We start from the raw sequence: 20265 nt of genomic DNA, 5'->3' as shown, positions 1-20265 counted from the left end.
AAGTTTATCTGACTGATGATGAGAACTATGTGTTTTGACAGATTCTATAACTGAAAAAAAATATTTTAAGCTTTTTATTTATTTGCACTAATTTCAATGACACATTTTATCAAGTATTTAACAAAATCTTCAAAATATTTTCTATTTTTGTTTCGTCTTTTCTGTTTGTTCTATTGTCTCATAAAATGTTATGTTAATGAGTAACTGTTACAGTATTGTATTTTTTTTTCATTAAAATTCCTTTTTGGCATTGCTGGTGCTGTTTTGCACTGGGAGCATCTGCTATAAACTCCATTCTTTGAGTCTCTCTTTGTTTAAAGATTCGTATAAGCTTATATGTTCTGGTTTAGTGATTAAATTCCAGTCCTTTTACAGGTCCCAGCTGTTACTGTAATCTGGAGAGATGTGATTTAAAGGACTTCACAGAATAAGGTGAGAGAGGGGAAAAAACTTCCAGTCACTTGGTAGGAGAAAAGTGTTGAATATTTCAGCACAGATATGTGTGGCTACAGCTAGATTAAATATAAACCAAACCACTAAAGATGGTTCTTGTACCGTCCTTAATAGTAACTATACTATTTGTGCATTTTTGACGTAACAGTTTTCTCAGAGCCAGATAATCTTGTGAGAAGTCCTAGCTGCAGGAAATAGAAAAGCCATTATTGACTTAAGCAGAACCAAGATTTTGCCCATGGTTTGTTTTTTTTTGTGTGGTGTTTTTTTTTTTTATTATGTCAGAGCTTCAGCTTAGATTTAACAAAACCAAATTGTTCTTTTGAATCGGGTCAGTTGTCAGTCCAGGCTAGTAGCCTGTCTCTTCCAGTGGCTCATATCGTGTGTTTCTGCCTGTGAGGCCGGAACTGAGTACTTCAAACCCAGGAAAGCCAGCACTGCTGTGGAAAGAACAGCCCAGCTTGCCTGCTTATTCCTTTCTTATGTTAACACAGCACACAGTGAATCTGATCAGAAAAATTTCTGGCTAATGATTTTACTGGAGAACAGAGAAGATAACTATGCTCATTGCCTTAAACTGAGAATATTTATCAAAACTGTTGTGTTCTTTGAGGAAAAATGCTTCCTCAAAAAAGTTTTTCTAATATTTTAGGTACAAATCACTTAAAATTTCTTTGACTTTGATCAGATTAAAGAGAAATCTGTTTTATTCTCAGCTGTAAGAGGCTAAGCCTTAAAGTTACGACGAGATGATGCAGGAACTGGCATGTGGATGAGGACAGGAGCCTGAAAGGACACATTCAACTGAAGAGAGACTCTGGAAATTTGAATGGACCAGGAAAAAGTGTCAAATGTGATCTTGCTCAACTGAAATCAGAGAATATAAACAAGGAAAATAGTGAGTAGGAGAGTGAACCCTTTCCATAACTGTTTGTAACAGCTCATCTGCTACAGAATTCACATTCTTTGGGAGAGGATAAAAAAAAGGATAAATATTAAGTGAGATTTCTATTATTATTATTATTCTATTATTATTTTAGGGAGAATTAGTTTCAGAGGACGTCAGATGGATTCGTTTGTCGGTATGGTTTTAAGCCTTACTAGGCTGTAATACTTTGTGACAAGTAGACAGGGAGCTATGCTTTTACTGAGGAGACTGTATGCGATTGTGGGCTAACACGATGCTATGCAGGCATTAAACAATCTACCCACAAGAAGTGGTCTATTTTGGAGGGAATGGTAGTGGTGGTAAGGATTTGAAAGGGAGCATGCCCTGAATGTTAAAGAGATGTTGGAGGGAAAGGTGCACAAATCCTTGAAGGCTGACGACACGAGCAAAGCAGGGATGGGCTGTTGAAAAGCACACGTAAATAGGTATAAACCTTGTCCAGGGCTCAGCTGTTCAAGGCTCAGTTATGAAGCACATATGCAAGTCTCTTGCTTAACTTTGCTGGAAAACTTGTTGAGCTGAGAGTACATGTCATAAAGCCAGGTAATAAAACAATTACAGTTTTTTTTATTATTATTATTATTTTTCTAAGATAGTAATGACGACTCATGGAGATGAGAAAAGTTCAAATTGAGGCATGAGGGCAAATATTTTTTGGAGAGTTAGAAGATAGCAATTAAAAAATACTGAATATCAGCCCGTTCTGAGGAATAATGAGAGGCAGCCTTGCTCCATGTGTCTCAGGATTGCCAAGCCAGCAGAGATGTGTGATGTGCCTACATCAAGGGGGTAAGTATATAAATTCTCAGCTTGGCAGTGTCCTGACTATATGCTGATTACATGATTAGCTAATATGTAATGGTTGTTTTCACTGCTTGCAGAGTCTTTGAGTATGGCAGAAGCTATTAAAACAAGTGATCCAGTAGAGGGGAAGGGACACCTGAGAGAGAAGAGAAATAACAGAAAGAGCTCTGAAGATGAGGACTAGATTATTATTGCCCAGAAAGAAAAAAAAAAAAAGAGTAAGTAGATGAAAGGATTTGGGAGAGGTGGGATAGGAAGGGTAATCATGGCAAGCTATATTTTTATATAGATTAGGGAAGATCTGAGTGTTACAAAAGCTGGGAAAGTTTAGAAACTAGAGAACAGTTTTGGGAATGGGACAGCATCTAAATGCATAGGGTGAAAGTCTGGGAAGAGTCAAAGCTGCCAGAATACAAGTGCCTTTGGATGCTCAACTGTCTCCTTGTACGGAATTGAGGATGTGTGAATGTAAAGGTTTACTTTCATGCCTCTTGATAAACTGGAGATTATTTTTCCTACATCTTAAACTTAGAGCTTTAATCACATTCAGTTTCTTATTTAGAACATCTTTCTCCCCTATCCCTGAACAAAGGCTTAATTAAGTAATTTAAAACTTAAGGCAAGGTGTCCAGAATTCTCTTGTTATGTCTTAGAAATATATGAAAAGGATTTCAGACTTTTTCAGTGCAGTTGTATCTGGTTTTTAAGTCATTTTCTCATCTGAATAGCTGTGGTTGCTACTTGCATTTACGCCACCTTGATAAACATTCTAAGGTATGTACATACAACTGTTGCAGAATCAGACATAGTTTTCCAGTAGTATCACAGGTGCACTGTTTTAATTTAACTTCCTGGTTCAACAGTGTGTTCAAGCAAAAATTCCACAAGATTGAACTGTGTTTTCCAGTGCTGATGAATGAATTCTTGACTGAGTAAATAAAGCAGAAGTGCATTGACTTATGCATCCATCCCACTGGAGGGGGAGAAGAGTTTGAGTGGTTTCTTTCTTGATGTTGTGCAAGCCGGTCTTTTTGCAGGCAGATATTAGCTGATGAAGTTACAACAGTAGTAATACTACTTGAGAATACTACTACAAACACCACTATTTGTGAATATTCACAAATAGGGAAGAGTTACAATACAAATATTTTTAGGGAAAATAAATCTGTTTGTAAAAGAAAAAGGTCAAGAGATTTATTTTTTTTTTAATGTAACTTGCTTATTAATTACCTTTTTAGACTGTACTCATTTGGGACTCTTTCTGAGGGACTCCCTGAAGCTGTAAGTCCATCTAGCAAAGTTGGTCCTGGTCACACTGCAGTGAGACTCTTCATTATGAATGTTGAAGATATTTTTTACTTTGCTCATATTTCCCAGAATTTACTGATCTAAGTCCTCATTGCAGTGATTATCATAAAAAGTGTTTGCTTCAGAGGTCAAGTTTGAGAGAGTGAGACAGGAGCCTGAAAGTTTCTTAAATTTTTACAGAAAGACTTTGCAAATTTATGCCTCTGCTTACCAATATCCAGACAACTAAGCCCTTGCTGGCAGACAAAGTCAGGACCAAAATTCCTGCTGATTTCAGAGCAAGAAGTAGAGTTTACAAATAACAGAAACTCCAGCTTAAACCAAACCTGAATGACTACTATTTGCAGCACAGTCTGAAGGAAAGCATTCAACAAAGGTGTGATGAAAAGCTGACAGTATGAATACTGTCAAGGTTACTGGTCAGGTTGGAGCTTATATGCTTTTTGTTGTGGAGCAGATTTTATTTCAAGGTAGGTGGAGGAGGCGATAAGATAAATGTCCTAATGAATACGTACTGAGTTGAGATTGAGATGGAGGTAGTCTCTTTGCATGGGAACATGTACCCATAATGAAATATCTGAGCAGATAACACAGAATTGGGTAGTAAATTAAAAAAACAAACCAAGAACAAAATAAACTCTGTTGTTCTATGAAAGATGTGCTCTACAAATCAGCTTTAACAAGCTTATGGATTGCTTAATCTTCATTTTAGTGTCTTTCCCTTATGTCCTGATTCTGCTGCGAAGGGCGAGAAAGCTGCGAACTGCACTGTGTTGGATTCGCTCAGTGAAGAGGCTGAATTATACTTCTCAATTTGTCTGAGGGCTACTTTCTGTACTCTACAATTGTTCCAGTGACATCCCTGGGAACCTTGTGCTTTCATAGAGTCACCGAACTCTGCAGTTACCTATTGGTAAAGATCACTTTTTCCTAACAATCAGCTTTGTTCACTGAAAGTTGAGATTTAACTTATGCCTTTTGCCTCACTCCTTTTCTCACCTCATCAGTTTGTTTTACGTTTTCACTCAGTCTCTACCCTTTTTTCACCAGCTCTATAGCTCTCCCTGAAGCAATTCCTTGAGTTCCTTGTGACCCCCTTATCTCTTTTATACAGATTAGAATAAACAGGCAATGAATTTTGATGATGAAGTGTAACAGTCCTGTGTTCTAGAATTTGTGTTTCATCAAGGCTGACTGTCACATGTATGAACTGCATTTCCAGTCCTTCGTCAGGCTGCCTGCACCCTTGGGAAAACAAGCCCAAACAAGCCCTCTGTAATGGTTACATTTGGCTTGCATGTGTTAAGAAAACTTGCAATTATTGAATCACCTGCACTTACCTAACAGAAGGTTTGCATGTATTAGAGGAGCTGGAGAATCCGCTAAGAGGAATGTGTGCAGCTGTCAGGCAGACACTTGGCCTCAGGCCTGGGTGCAGCTGCCATGACAGTGAAGGTGGGGAGATGGGGCAGTGTGGAGAGATGTTCAGTGATGCATGATGTGGGCCGAGCCAGGCAGCACTGGTAGAGTTGTTAAGGCCTTTGTGGTAAAATAGATCAGCTCCGCTTGACATCATTGGTGTAAACTAGAGATGTTTTCTGCCTTTCCATCTGGCTCACTGAGTATGTGAAGAAAACATAACTTGCATCAGCTCAAGCTTGTAGGTTTTTATTAATGATCTCTTCCTGGTAGCGTGTGTGTGATCTGTATTGTTATTTCTGAATTTGACTTTATATATTTCTATTGACATTCTATTTCTAATGCTACTTATTGACATATTTCTTTTTACATGTTCTGTTTCTTTGGCTTCACGTGTTTGTAATTCCTAGGAAGTAAGGCTTCTCCATGATGTGCCAGCTGCACTAGGAGTTGATTCTTCCTTCTTCAAATAACAAGTGTGGATGTCCGTCTTGATTGTACAGTTGACAGCTGAACTATGGCTTATAAAAAGGTCCAGTAACTTTCTTCTGGGAGTTTGTAAAATATGCTCTGTGTAGTGTCTTGTGTGTGTGACAACAGAACGCTCTTCTGCTTCTCACCTCTTGCCTCTAACGTGGTTTCCATAGGCACATCTGCTAAGCACCCGCCTTAGCTGTTACTAGGTTTGGTCTTGGCTGAAGGGTCTTAAAGACCCCACAATCTGAGAACGAATAGCTAGAAAATACGTAGCATCTCCATGGGTAAAGCATTAAAATATAGCCTACGAAGTACCATATTAAAGCTTCGTCCTCAGTCAGGTTTGAATTCTGAAGAGCAGATTTGTGGCAAAAATATCTGAAAAATCTCTTTTGCCTACTGCGACTCAGTACGGTTGTGTTGCAGCCTCGCTCCGGCTGTAGATGGCAGCGTTGCTGCACAAGAAAAGCCGCCTTGGGCTTGCTTTTCCAGTCTCCTTACTCCTAAGAGAACTGTTATCCTGCAAGCTTTTGCAATGATGTATTTAATGGTAGGATTTGGTAAGAATTTCACAGATCACCCCTCTCCCTGGAATTAGTATTAGGAAGAAACATGGAGAGAGGTGTTGGATTTAATTTTTTTTTCTTTGTGCAATGGTGCTTTTGAAACACATAGGTTATGCAGCTCTTTTGCACTGACAGTGCTAGTAAAGACTGGGTCTCTTATTTCAGTTCCCAGTGAGAGCTGCATGCGACAAGGAATTTCTTAAAGGATTTCTTTATTTTCATCTTTGGGGTTTCTGTGATACTTTGTGATACTCCTAACAAGGCCACTGTAGCCATGATGTATTTTGGAGGATACTGAACTTCAAAGCCTACACTTTTCTGATTTTGTAAGCTTCAACATCTGAAAGCACTCTTGGAACTTTAAAATGATGTTTTTCCCTGCGGAAAGAGGATGTCACTGCAGCTAAGGGGATGGGTCTGCTCCAATATGAGGGAGAGTGCAGTATGAAGTCCTGTGGGCTTAGCCATGGCCTGAAACAGTGGGAGGGCAAAAACCTGAGGTAAGGAGTTAGAGCTAATAAGTGACCAAGGATCAAGGGTATAAACAATCCAACAGAAGTTTATTTTATTGGTTTTTTTTGAGTCTTACCTGAGATGTTTTAAGTTTTCCTTTCTGAGAGGAACATCTGAAAGTCATCCCCTTTGCTTTGGAAAACTTCTGTTTTCCAAAACAACAAATACCATACCTAGGTATGTTTGTCTTGTTTTTGAAATTGAGCACTTGAAACATAAATTAGTGAATGGATCTACAAAAAAATAGAGATCAAGGCTTTCTGAAATGCTTCAGACAACTCATTTCCAGACTCCCTGGAGTGTAGCAAAAGGCCCATAGCTGTAGACGTCCTGCTTCCTAAATCTTGTGATATAGTGAGGGGAAGCCAAAGGGGAAATGGAGGGGGGGGAATAAAGAGTTATTTATTAGCAATGAGGAGAAAGCTTAGTTCTGAAATGGTGCACTTACAAATGTAAAGAGTCTCAAAAAGTGATCTGTTTTTGTTACAGTTTCCATAGATATTCATTAAAACATGTTACACAAAAAAGCGTCTAAAATCTCAAAGGGAGTGGGGAAACATTGCTATTAAAATTAAAAATCAAAAAATACCCTTGTGTAGGGAAACAAATTTAGCTGCTTGTCAAGATCAGCTGTAAAATTCAAGTCTTGCCTAAAGTGATAGAAGTTAAAGCTCCGCAAATACTCGGGCAAATGGACAAACTATTATTGGAACCTGTTAAGAGTGTAAATGGAAGATTAGAATCCTGGCTATCCACAGTATGCAAACCATGAGAAAAAGTAGGAAGTCTTTGTCATAATTTGCACCATGCTCATGAAATGACAAAGTTCTTCAAAGAGTCATTGATGTATGTTTATTAAGTCTGAAGTGAAATAAAACCACTTTACTGATGAGAGGGGAGGAGCACAGGAGGACATAACCACAAAAGCACTTTGTTTTGTTTGCGAAGTAGCCTAAAGAGGCAAAGGAACTTACTGAGTTTATAATAATCAGCTGTTTTGAATGGAAATAGTTGATAATGGCATGAAAAACAAGGCAAACGCTGTTGTTTTGGTGGGGTTTTTTTTAGGAACTTATTAAAGAAATGTTACTTTTTTTAACATTTAGTATTTTCCTCTCCAAAGTCAACTTAGGCAGTTTTGAGATTAAAGAGAAAAATATCAAGAAAGCCATTAATTCATTCATCAGCTATAAAGAGGATCCAAAACACCGCCCAGAAGTAAAGGAAGCTATAGTCCTACTAGTTTGTCTTGGTACAAATTTGGGTCGGATGCTCTTGGAAAGCAATGATACTTCAGTTTGTCACAGTTGCTTGTTCCAGTCAAGGTTCTTGCTTCTGCAGTAGCCATCTTACTACTTCGTGTTTTTTCATATGTTTTAGAGATCACAAATGTCCCTGGAGCTTGTGTCCCTAGAGGCTGTGCTGCAGCTGCAGTTGTTGGTATCTGGTTCATTTATGTCTGACCGATGACCCTGAGCTATTGAGAAGCTACCTCTGCATGAAATACATGAAGCCTTATGCTAAATAATCTCATTTTTACTCATCCATGCAGAATAACTTAGGTGTTTATTCTAGGAAATGTAAAATAATTGTCTCTTAGAGATTTTATTTGGACGTGTTGTAGGCTGTTACTACTGCTATGATGTACAAATCAATCAGATAAAACACTTAAACTCCACCTGAGACCATAGTCATGTTTTGAATGAACTGTATGCTGAGTAAATGGACCCAATATGATATGTGTGCTGTAGTTTTTATTTAATAGTGTCTATATTATTCTGTTGTGTGTGTATAAATTATATATCCTAAACTTTTTTATCCCATAAAGCTGGTATTTGGCCTGTAAGAAAGATGGCACACCAAGCCCTCATATTTCCCATATATAAGCTAGTTACAGCTATAGTCCCAATTTAAGTAGACGTGTTTTAAATTTGATTTTTTTTCTCCCTATTATAATGAGCAGCAGTCCTTTCTATGTAAAACTTCTAATGGCATTTGATATTAAAGGCTATGCATAAATGCAGATTTATTATTTTTTTTTAATTTTTTTATCTTTGACCATGTGCGTGGGACTGGGTGTCAGCCAGCATGGTGGTTTCTTTGACTGGAACCACCCATAGAGAGAGAGCAGCCTCCCTGCAGGAGTGCTCAGAAGTTTTTTCTTGGCTAATCTGAACTCTTTTCTCCTGTTTGGAAAGTCTCTTCAGTCTCAAAAATAGTCATGGGAAGCTCTAGGAGCTTTCCTCCCAATTTTTTATTCAGTCATTGTCCTAAGCATAAAGGCAGCATGTAGCACTTCTAGATCTATCATATGGTTGGAAGCCTTTTGTGGGTGGTCAGCAGCTACTCACCCACACAGCTGCTCAGTCACTTTTCCCCAGGACGCCCCTCTCAAGTCTTCATCGTTGAGCATGATGTTTCTGGGAAGCTTTGATAAGTTTCCTACCCAGAAGCATTTAGACATGCCACAAAGACCTTACCTTCTGCTGTTTTTTCAAGCTCTTCCTTGCACAAAATACTTGCTGAACCATTGCCATAAGCTGTATGAGTCCCAGTAGAGGGCAAAATTGGCTGTTCAGATATGATCCTTTAGAGATGTTTTCCTTGCACAGTCTTTTATTTCAAGATCTGTAAGGACAGCATACAACTTTTTATTAGACTTGAGCCTGAAGTGTGAATCCACAGCCCTAATTCTTATTTTAGGTGTGCAGTTTAATGTGATTTTGTGATGACAAAATGGCCAAAAGTCCCCTATGAGGTTTCATTCTTGTTTGAGTCGCTTAGTCCAGGCTGGATTGTGTAGTGAGGACAAGGTTTGCTATGAGTTATGTTGCCTACTATTGCTTCGCAAAGATTTGATGGATTGTCTCTGCCTTCCTACTTCTTTTGAAGAATGAGATAAAGGAGAAGTGATCATTTAAGGGATTCTATCAAAGAAATAAGGAACAGTCCCTAAAAGCTAAAAAACTCAAGTCAATCCTATGGATCACAGCATGGGCACGTAGGACTTGGATGCTTGCATTGTGCGAGCCGTTCTTTGGAAGGTGACATGTAGCACAGGGGTGGGGTGAGCTGACTAATTTCTGCAGCAATTAAGCACAGTGCGTTAGGCTGCTAGGCAATAAGCAATGTAAATCACTACGCCTGGTATACTTGAGTCTTTTTGGAGCAGGTGAGTGCTAGGTCAGTGATACGCCTCTACACTGCTCATCTGAGAGTAAATATGTCATCTACTAAAGCTGTAAATGGTCTGTATTTTCCAGAGGATAGGAAAAATCAGGCATTGAAATGTAATTTCTACTTGAAAGCTTTGTGTCAAAGATGTTTTTCAGATGTTAATTAACCCTTATTTCAAGTGAGATGTGATTATCTTTTTTTTTTTTTTTCTAAGAAAGGGGGAGATATAGGGGCAGGTGGAAGGAGGAATAATTTTTTTATCCAACACAGTAGTTTTGAATTCCTACTTTGTTTTTACTGTGTTCAACAGAAAGGGCCTTAAGCCATAACTGTTAATGAGGACACTATCATGGCATCATATCTGATGATAACAGCTATTTGCAAAACATCTGTGTAGCTTTTCAGCGATTGGGAAAAGATGGGTATAAAACTGAGCAATGAGAATAAAATGAGACAAAATATTTTCCCTGATATTAGTGTGGAACTGAGGCAGCACTGATGGTTGATTTTTTTTTTTTTTTGTTCCTCTTTCTATATTAGGAGTCTGAAAAGGCAGGCAGTGCATCTTTGGCTGACTCCCACTGTGTAAAATGTAAAACCTGCTGCAAATTTTTTGAGCCAGTTCATTAAAAATTGATGCCTAAAATTGACTTGCGTTTCCCATCGTCTATGTACTTTGTTCATTCATAGTTCAAATTATTGCCTAGTGCTCATTAAGCCACGAATTAAAGGTTAGCGCTGCACAAATAAGCATGCCTCTAGCCAGACTTTACTCTCCTTTTTCATGTTTTCAAAGCTGCCTTGTAACACGCTTCATATGAAGGGGCAGCAAAGATGGGATTTTGGTGGGTGTATCTCTAGTGACACCTTGTGGGATGTTACACAGAATCATCTTAACTCCCTTTTTGAGGAAGAAAGAAACTGAAAGGCTTGTTCGGCAAAAAGTTGCCCAAATACTCTATGTGGGATACAGTTAAAGTTCTGTACCCATCTAAAGTGTTTCAGGATTGTTTTTGTAACTCGTAGTTAGTAGACAGGATGAAAATACACCATCAAAAATGCTATTTGGCAACTAAGGACAGCAGAGAACTGAAAGATGACACTTTCATTGTCAGATTTTATGGTGACTGTTGGATTTTCCTTCAATGCAGTTTCTGGAATTACTACTTTGAGTCAAATCTTCAGGTTTAAAATTGAGATTTCAGAACGGGTGAAGCAAACTTTAACTCCTTTTAATAAAGAGTTCAACAACTGATCTAAACAGAAATCTAGCAATTCTTAGAATTTTCATTGCTATAGTAGTACCATTTCTTTATGCATTGCAAGCAAAAATTATTAGACTGTTTGTCCTAATCTCACAGATTTCATTGTTGTTCTCTACTGTTGTCTCTTGGAATAATTTATGCTCTAACTCCAGCATAAAGTCTCACTTTACCTTTTAAATTAGAATGCTGGAAGGAGGCAGACATACAAACTTGCCTTTGGATGAAAACAAAGCTGAAATATTTGCATGTTGCTTATTTATTTTTTAACCAGTTCAGTTTAAAGACTGATGCTACCTCCTCAAGACATCCTTAAACATCGTCAAATGATTTCTCCGTTACCATAAACATCATCAAAGTGATTTCTCCATTTCCTTAGCATATAATATTACTTAGATCAAAAAGTTCCTGTTTATTCCTAAAGTGCAGAAATGGATTTGAGTTTCCTCAGGTGCTAGTCAGGATTGTGCAATTCTTTATGCACTGACAGTGTCTGTGGCATCTAGTGACTTGCTCCTCTCTTGAATTGTCTGATCTTGTACTTGGGCCTTTCAACAGGCTTGGCAGGTTGGCATGCTCCCTGGGCATGCTGGGTGCGTTGCCTTGTAAGCAGTGTTTTGTTGTTGCTACAGAGGCATCGGATGGAGGCTCTGTGGTCTGGTAAATGGGGACTTCTGCTGTTAGTAGAAGGCTCTGGGCGTTGTACTGGGGCCTGACAACAGAGGGTCTCAGGGCTTGCCTGGCCTTTAGCTAGCTTTTCCTGTGAATGTTGCTTAATAACTAGGAAATGGTTTATTTCTGACTTATTTCAGTTTTGCTCTGTAGATCTATTTATATAAATATCTGAGAACCTAGATGTAATCATTTCAGAAATAGTAATCCTTTATGTTAATTGGGGCTGGGGTAGACTGTGTTGGGATTTGAAACTTAAAACTGGTAGCTGAGTGTGAGAGAGCAGTCTGTGTCAAGAAAACATAATCGTTGCCCAGAGGGACCTCTAACACGGGTGATGAACTCCTCCCAGTGGAGAACTTGGGATGTTGGTGGTAAGCTGCCATAACTCCTTGGTGTTTTGGCGTGAAGATGATGGGTACTGTTGCCTTCAGAACCCAGAGGGACACTGAAAGAGAGAGTATAACGCTGGGGGAAAAAGAGAGTAGGTGCTTGGAAGTTTGTATATGTAAATCTTAACGGTATTATCAACCATCAAGTGTAAATGGACTAATAATAATAACTTGTGTTTTAGTTAGGCTGCTAAGATTTTAATTAGATTAACTCTTTCCCTGGGTCTTAGACTGATAGCATTTACAGTACTCTTTATAGAACAGCCAAAGAGAATTACTGTTCTTGCTGAATTCTTTGGTTGTACAATCAAACCCCCAGATCTGCTCGCTGGAACTGAAAAAGTACCAAAAGCGTTAACAGATCTTTCACAAACAGCAGTGAAAGTGGAAACTCCTTAAACAGCCTCCTGGCTTTTGATTTTTGACAGAGACTTGCCCCCTTCTCCCCACCTCCCCCTGCCAAGTTGAAAGGAATAAGTCATTTGATGCAACTTTGCAGTGCAGACCCAGCTACTAATTCAACAGAACTTCAAATTAGATTGATCTTCTAATGATATTCTCAGTGAAGAGCAACAGATGTAATTAATCTGAAATAAGTGGGTCCTGTGGACTTAAAACTGACACTGCAGCTTATTTTTTTCTTTGAAACATTAAACACAATATAGACCAGCACTCAAAAAAAAAAGCAGATCAAGACATATTTGACTGTTCAATGCGCTCTAGCATGCTGCTTCGACTTTATTTCCTTGTTTTCTACTGCAACAAGGAAGAGTAACTTCATTTCTTCAGCTATGAAATCTAGTAGCTCAGCAGCTTTAAAAATCATGACTATCACAGTTTCATCTTCACTGGCTATGTGCCACTGAAGTTCTTCCTAGATTTTGAGGACTAGCAGTAGTCTTAAATCCCTAAGAGGGCCGTAGGTTGAAAGTTGCCCTTTTCCTCTGCAGGGCATGAGTGATACGGTAGATAGCAGTTAGATGCTCATTTGTGCTCCGGTGAGGGTCATAGTGAACTTGACCTCTACAGAGTGGTCCTGAAAGCACTGAACTGAGGTGCAGGACAGACGCAGGGTAGGAGAAGAGAGCTGGAGAAGATCATTCCCAAAGGTCCTCAAAATCCAAGCGCACACAGCTGATGAGGCAAACCTGGGCAGCGAAGAGAACAAGATGAGTGGTAAAACCAGTTGTTACTTCTTTTGCAGGCTAATGTTTGGGAAAAGAAATGTTTTGCTGAGCCAGGTCTGTTGCACCCCAGAAATAGCAGAATCCTGTGTGCATGTGGCATACCTGCATACAACAAGAAAACATCTATTATAAGCTCTTCTTTAAAACAAAAATTAACTTTAAAATAAAAAACTGTTAGTAAAGAATGAGATTAATTGTAGTAATAAAATAATAAGATAAATACTGTGGTTTCACTGAACGTGCCTTCCAAATTTCTGCTTCATATGCTTTTTCTTTTATATAGAGAGTATTTTCTGCTCTAAGCTGTTGTTTCTGGCTAATTTGATACTAAGTTTTGTGGTATTCTTTTTTCTTCACATTGTGTTGGCCTCTCCTTTGGCATAGCAAGACTTAGCTTCATTATGTAAAATGCGTTTGAGTTGGCTGATGGAAAACTCAGTGTCTGGCTCATAGTTGATATCATGCAAAAAATAGTGATGTGATTCCTTCAAGGCCGACATGAAGTGGTCTCACTGAGGTTATTTTAACATATTACCTCCTTAATAAATGCTAACATTTTCTGTGAAGGAAGTATCTTTCATAATGAATTTTCTTGTGGTGCTTTGAGGATAACTTAGATGTTTTCTTCAGTACAGCTCTGAAAACCACTGCAAACCCTGAAAACATAAATGTCAACCTGATAAATACCTCCAGTTAATTGTTTACATGCTAAGTACACAAAAAAATGTCTTTTAAATGCCTGCTGGTGATGCTAAATGAGGACATGAGAAAAATGGCACAATAAAGGAAGTGAAGAATAACAGAATTCCTTTTAAAGTCTTGAATCAATATGACATCATTGGAGTAATTAGTGTAACTGAACTAAAAATGCAAGGGGTACAATGATATTGATTCTATAGCAAATGGTGTATTTTATATTTAGATGTTAAACAGAAACACACTCTCATGCTCCTTCTAGTGAATGCATGTCTGGTATTCAGTCAATTCAGTTTTCTGGTTTGATTACCAGCTTTTGCTGAGAGACACCCTGATGAATGGCATGGGTAGGAATTCATGGCTTCTGGTTATATTGCCACTGGTTGTATATCCTACTCCTTCTCTTTGGCTCAGTTTTTGTCTCCTTTTCATCTTCACCAGAAAATTAATTCTACACTTAATAAGACTTCTGTTGTAATTAGTGAGTTTCTGCAGAGGGGTTGTGGTTTTAATGAATTATCGTTTTTAAACAGACCAGTTTTTAGAAAATTTTCAATCAGCTTTATTGCTGGGCCTACAGGTGAGCAGACTATAATGGCGGAGATGTAGCAAGATAAATAGCTTGAAGAAGAGAGATTGGAAAAGAAGAATGAAAAGAGATTTGAAAAAGATTTACTGTTTCTTTCTTGCCTAGCAGAATATTTTATCTGCCTGCATATAAATACAATGAATGTAAACTTAGTTTGATGCTTTACTGACTGAGAAAGAAGAATCAGAGACTTCAGGAAAATGCCGTAGATTCTTTTCCAGCATAGCATAGCTGTACTGATTCTTTTTTTTTACGCTTTGTCCAAACACGCAGCCTTTCCCTCCCTTGCATGCCTTGTGCCTCTGGCATTCTCTCCCTCCCTTCCTTAGCTACAACAGGCCTCTCTGCTTCTGTGGAGCTGTGTGATTAGTCCTTTAATCAATGCCCTTGATTCCCTTGATTGTTTTCTTTGTTTCCATGTTTTTCCTCTAGATGCAAACATTGGGCTATCTGAGCCTGAGAAAAATGAAAAGGGGTCTCTAATACCTGAATCTAGTAGTAAACCCAGAGGACACATTCTGTTAAAAAGCCATCCACAAAACTCTGCTATGAAAGAATAACAGTTTTACAAAGGGGTGAGTTTGACCTCTTCTAACTTACATGAAGATTTCACAAGTAAGTTGATGGAAGTGTTGGCCAGTTCTCCTACAGCAGCTGCTGTGGAGAAGTGAAGCTGTTTGATACCCCTCATATTGCTTTCCTTTTAATGAACATATATTCGCACTGTCAGCTCACCTCTCACTTTCTGTGCCTGCCGTTTGAATTGTTGCTCGATTTCACGGTGTTTTGTTTTTGTGCTAACAGCATAGGTAGATGGCAGAGGCCGAAGACAGATTGACTTCCTAGTATTGCCTCCTGTTTCCATCTCTCTGTAGGGAAGTAGTGCAACTCATGTAGCTAAACTCAGTACAAATATGATACCTAAACACAACTATAGTCAGTCAGCAATAGTATTTTATGTTGGAGGACTGAGTGCAGCAGGAACATTAAGCTGTGCAATTTTCTTGTGCCTGCTGGACGGAAGTAGAGAGATGGTGTGAGTTGGTGAGGCAGCACTGTGGTTCAGTGGCAGAACAACCCTCGGTTTTATCCTCTGCCTGCTGATCTTCCCCCAATAACGTCATGCCACTGCAAACGTACTGGTGCACCGGTGCTCTGTGAGAACCTCACACACTGGGCAGTCACCCAGTTACTAAAAATCCTAGTTGCCGGCGTTTGTATTCAAGGCAGAAGGCGTCCCCAGTTTGTACAGCCTACGTATGAAACATCCCACGTAGTTTGTAACCATCCTCCTGCTTTCACTGTGCGTGGGAGTTTATCTTTACTAGAAACAGTAATTGCAAAAATGACCTTCATACTTACTGAAAGCAGTCGACTGCTCCGCTCTGACTCACGGAATGAGCCCAGGTACTGGGTAATGGCTTGCTGCTTGATGACATGTTTCTCTATTGTCTTGTGCAAGAGTTAAACTGAAGCCTCGTTCTGTGTCAGACTTGATATTGTAGGCGATGTGTATGATGGTTCTGGCTCTGCCAGAATCTAGGATGAAGTGAAAACTACGAAACCGCTGCTCTCTGATGAAAGCAGCCTTGCGTTGGCTCAGCTGGGTTTCGGAGCGAAGGCTCACATCTCAGCATGTCTTCTAGTTTCGGTTTTAGAATAACAAATCCAGTTTGGATCCTGCATCTCTAGCTGAAATAAAAGCCATTGCTTTTATTCTGTAATCGTATTGCCTCCCTAGTGGATCCTTGGGCTCCCTCTTCGCTGTCGTCTTAGCTGATTTTTGTTTTCTGTAATGTTCATTGGTGTTTTACTTCAGTAGGAAATCCCCTTCTTTAAATGCCTTGTAATGAGTCACTGCTGCTGTTTGCTTCAAACTGAAGGGGATTCCAACTATAAAATCATATTATTGCTAAAATATAATCCTGTTCCATTGTGTAGGTTGTAGTTTAGAACAGAGAAAGGTTTGGGGGAGTTGTAGGGTAAGCAAGCAATGTTGTTGCTAGTATTGTTTATTAAATTGGGGATTAATGGCAATTCCAGTAAGAAGAGAGCAGCTTAGAATTTAATAGATCAAAACGAATCTCAAACTGAAAATATTGTTCAGCAGTTATATATCTCTGAAATCCTGTACAAAAAACCAAACCAAACAACCCCAAACCATAATAGTTTGTGTGTCCCCAGTAATGAATGTTAAGACTTGTTCAGCAAGAAGCACAGTCTGGTTTGGCCTTTTTGTGTGTGTGCAAGTATGTTCATTATGGGTTCAAAATTGAATTGCTTTAAAAAAGTTTCTTTCGGGCATGGAAGATTGCTTTGAATTTCCTTCTTTAATTATAAATCTGACTCTCCTCATATCTATATTACTGTTGGTTTAGCCCGTTGCTTTAAGCTGCATGCAGTCTTCTGAAACCATTGTCTATTGCTTTCTTTTATGTGCAGTAACTGCTGCAACTCTGTCATGCTGAAATTTTGATCTCATTTCAAATCTCTGTGTGTGCCTGTATGTGCGCAAAGGCGATGGAAACTTCAGTTTGCAGACTTCGGTCCTGCCTTCTCATGTCCACAGAGATAAACAGACAATCCGAGTGTATTCTCTGAACACTTACTTTGCTCCACCTTTCACCTTCAGCTCTGGATTTTCTTCCTTATTTTCAGAGTTTACCTGAGAGCTTCTACAGGCTGTAACCCAGACTCCCCCATTCTGCCAGTGACGGCTACCTCTGCGCTCAGCACTAGGTGAGATGACTTGTTCTCTGCTACTTTTGGACTCAGAAAGTCCTCCTGGTAATTTTTTTTTCCTTGTCCCTTTGTGGTTTTATCTGTCATTTAAACAGAACTCAGCAATTCCAGTTTTACTCTAGGCAAGCAAAAAAAATGCCACAAAAAGCACCACTTAAAAGCAAATTGTATCAATGTCTTCAATATTAAGATATGGAAGGTGGTGGTTATGTGTTGATATATGGTGGTTATTGAGCACTGAAAAGGACCATGAGGTTCCTGAAGGCCCCACAGTAACAGTCGAGTTTAAAGAAAGTCTCACTACTGGTTTTACAGCATATTGCTGTAAAGGAAATAAGTTAATAAAAGCCACAAAGATGTACAATTTCCCATAGCCTTTGACTAATGCTTTAAGAGAAAGAACACTTAAAAAAATACTCTTCACTGAAGGTGAGGGGATTTCCTTAGGAAGAATACTTTTAAGGAGCTTTGCTCTGAAGCAGTGACCTCAGGAGGCAGTCGTTTCCTAACAGCATGGGGAGTGTCTGTGCTGATGAATGAGAGCAAAGACAGCTCTGTCCCTCAACCCCCAACATGCCTTTGGGTTTACCTTTCTTGAAAGGTATTTATGTGCTGAAGACTCAGAATCTCATAGCGATGCCCTAAAATGCCTGTTTTGCCTAGTTGCCATCCTCTTAGGGTGACAGAACCAAAGGAGTTGGGCTGCCCTGAAGGACAGCTTATACTGTGAACGGGGCAGTGTGGTTCAGAGACATTCAGGTGGGTCTCTGTGGAGACACTCTGGGTCTGGAAGCTGACACCAGCTTGGCTAGTGCAGGTGAGGCATCTCCAGTGAAGGTCACTGGTGAGTAAAGCGAGGCTTCCGCATAGAATCATAGAATCATAGAATGGTTAGGGCTGGAAGGGACCTTCAAAGGTCATCTAGTCCAACCCCTCTGCAAGGAACAGGGATATCTCCAACTAGATCAGGTTGCTCAGGCCCTCATTACCCCATGCAAGTGAGGGTGTCTCAGGGTACAGCAGCACAGGCTTGTCTCACATAATGCTGAGCAGAAACTGTTAAGCCCCATCACAGTGCAACACCCACATGGGTCTGAGGGTCAAAGCCAGGTGTGGATGGAGTGATTTGTCCATGTCTCCAGGGTCCAGAGGCCTGGCTGCAGAACAGATGTTTGTGTGAGCAGGAAGCGTGGTGGCCCAGGCTCGCTGTTCATGGGAGCTGGGTCAGAAATCTGCATTTGTGGTCTGTCTCGGACTCAAGCCTGGATAAAATGTGGTTGCTGGGAGCTGACCAGTTGAGTGCACTTTTGAGAGTCCCATATGGTGTTCAGGTGCGTAGCATGGGGTCTGGCTGGTTTGGAAAATTTGGACCTGAGTGCTTTTGTCACTTCAGAAAAGGGAAAAGATTCCACTTATTCTTTAGAAAATACAAAAGTAGCACCCCGTGTATGTAGTGAGATCTCTACATAGCCAATTAAGGTCACCTTGGTGCATTGATTAGGCTGTGAACTACTAATAGTCAAATATTTTCTTTTCTCATCTATGACCATTACTATTTTTCTCTTGTGGTAAAATGTCTTGTCTGAATAATTCTCTCGCATATATTCAGTTGCTTTTCAATGTCCATCTGTGGTTTGCAAATGCTGAATATGTTTTTTTAGCAATTAGATTGAACTAAACTTGAATGCTTGTAAACATTGGGAAGACTCACAGGTAGCAATAGGATATTTATCAGACTCACTGTCTCTCTGCTGTGGTTTAAGGCTTCCTTTAAAGTAGGATGCAGAGAGAGGTACTGCAAAAGTTTAGAGTAAGGGTATAATTAATAGGTAGATATATCTCCCTTTATATATCCCCCACTTTATAGAATAATCTTCAGTACTTAACCTTTTTTCTAGGTTGTAATTGCTGGGAAAGTACATAAGGGAAGTAGAACTATGTCTGCTACAGCATCCTAGTGCTCCAAGCACTTGTCTTTTTCTTTATTTTTTTTCCTCCTAAGGAAAAAAAGCTGAGAAGAAAGAAAAAAAAGCGGACCTTATCTCTGCTACAGCAAATGACTTTTCCTTACATCATTTATAAAAATTAATCATTTTAACAACATCTTTCTTTACTGTTCAAAGAATTTTTACATTTTGCTTGATTGTTCCCCTATGCCTATACACTGCCTCTGTCTATGTTTTATGAGTAAAATCTGAATAACACAAGGGTACAGTTTCCATAAAATTAAGGTCATATGAGGTAGAAATAGCAGCCCAAGATCTTTCTTCATTTTTATAGTCTGTTTTTTTGGTAACAGGAAACAGCTCTAAGGCAGTTTTCTTGTAGGACAATATATAGGAATGTTTGCCTTTATAGATTTTTGTGTGTGTGTGTCTGCATGCTTATGTGATGGAGAACTGCATTAGAAATACTTGGATCTGGCTTCTAACAACGAAAGAGCTCTCTCTCTAATGTGGTTACTAGCTTTTATTAGCTTTACCACACACATATGTCTTGCACAACCATATAGCAAAGTTGTAGCAGATATTATTCTTGATTTCACAAAAAGGGAAAAATAGATTCATATGCTTTATGGAGGAAGGGGGAACTTCTGCTTCGGTGTTATGATGAATATTAGCGGTTCTGAAAAGGTCATCAGATCCTCCAGGGAAGCTGAGAAAGTACAATTCTCATCTGAAACGCGGTAGACGTGTCACCCCTCACCGCCCTCCTCTCCTCCCAAGTGCCTTTCTTCTTGTCCAGCAACAACCAGGATACCTCCTATGAGATGCCTTCACTTTCCCTCTTTGCCCTTGGTCAGCTGCAAACCCAGGCAAAGGCATCTTGCTCTAGCCAGCCACCTGTGCTGACAGCAAACACTGGCTCTCACTGGATGCATCAGGCCTTACTTCCTTTTTGCTCTCACTTTTAACCCAGACTCTTGTAGCTCGTGTGATCAGTTGAGAATTTACAGCCCGTAATAGTGGTGGTGGCTGGCAAAGGCAGGCGAGGCTTACCGTTCAAGGTAGCAGCTTTTCTGTACAATACCCTTTTATATTGGGTATTACCTTATTCAG

Source organism: Tauraco erythrolophus, chromosome 5 (assembly GCF_009769465.1).
Source record: "Tauraco erythrolophus isolate bTauEry1 chromosome 5, bTauEry1.pri, whole genome shotgun sequence".
Classification (NCBI taxonomy): Eukaryota; Metazoa; Chordata; class Aves; order Musophagiformes; family Musophagidae; genus Tauraco; species Tauraco erythrolophus.
Note: the sequence above shows the minus strand (reverse complement) of the source record.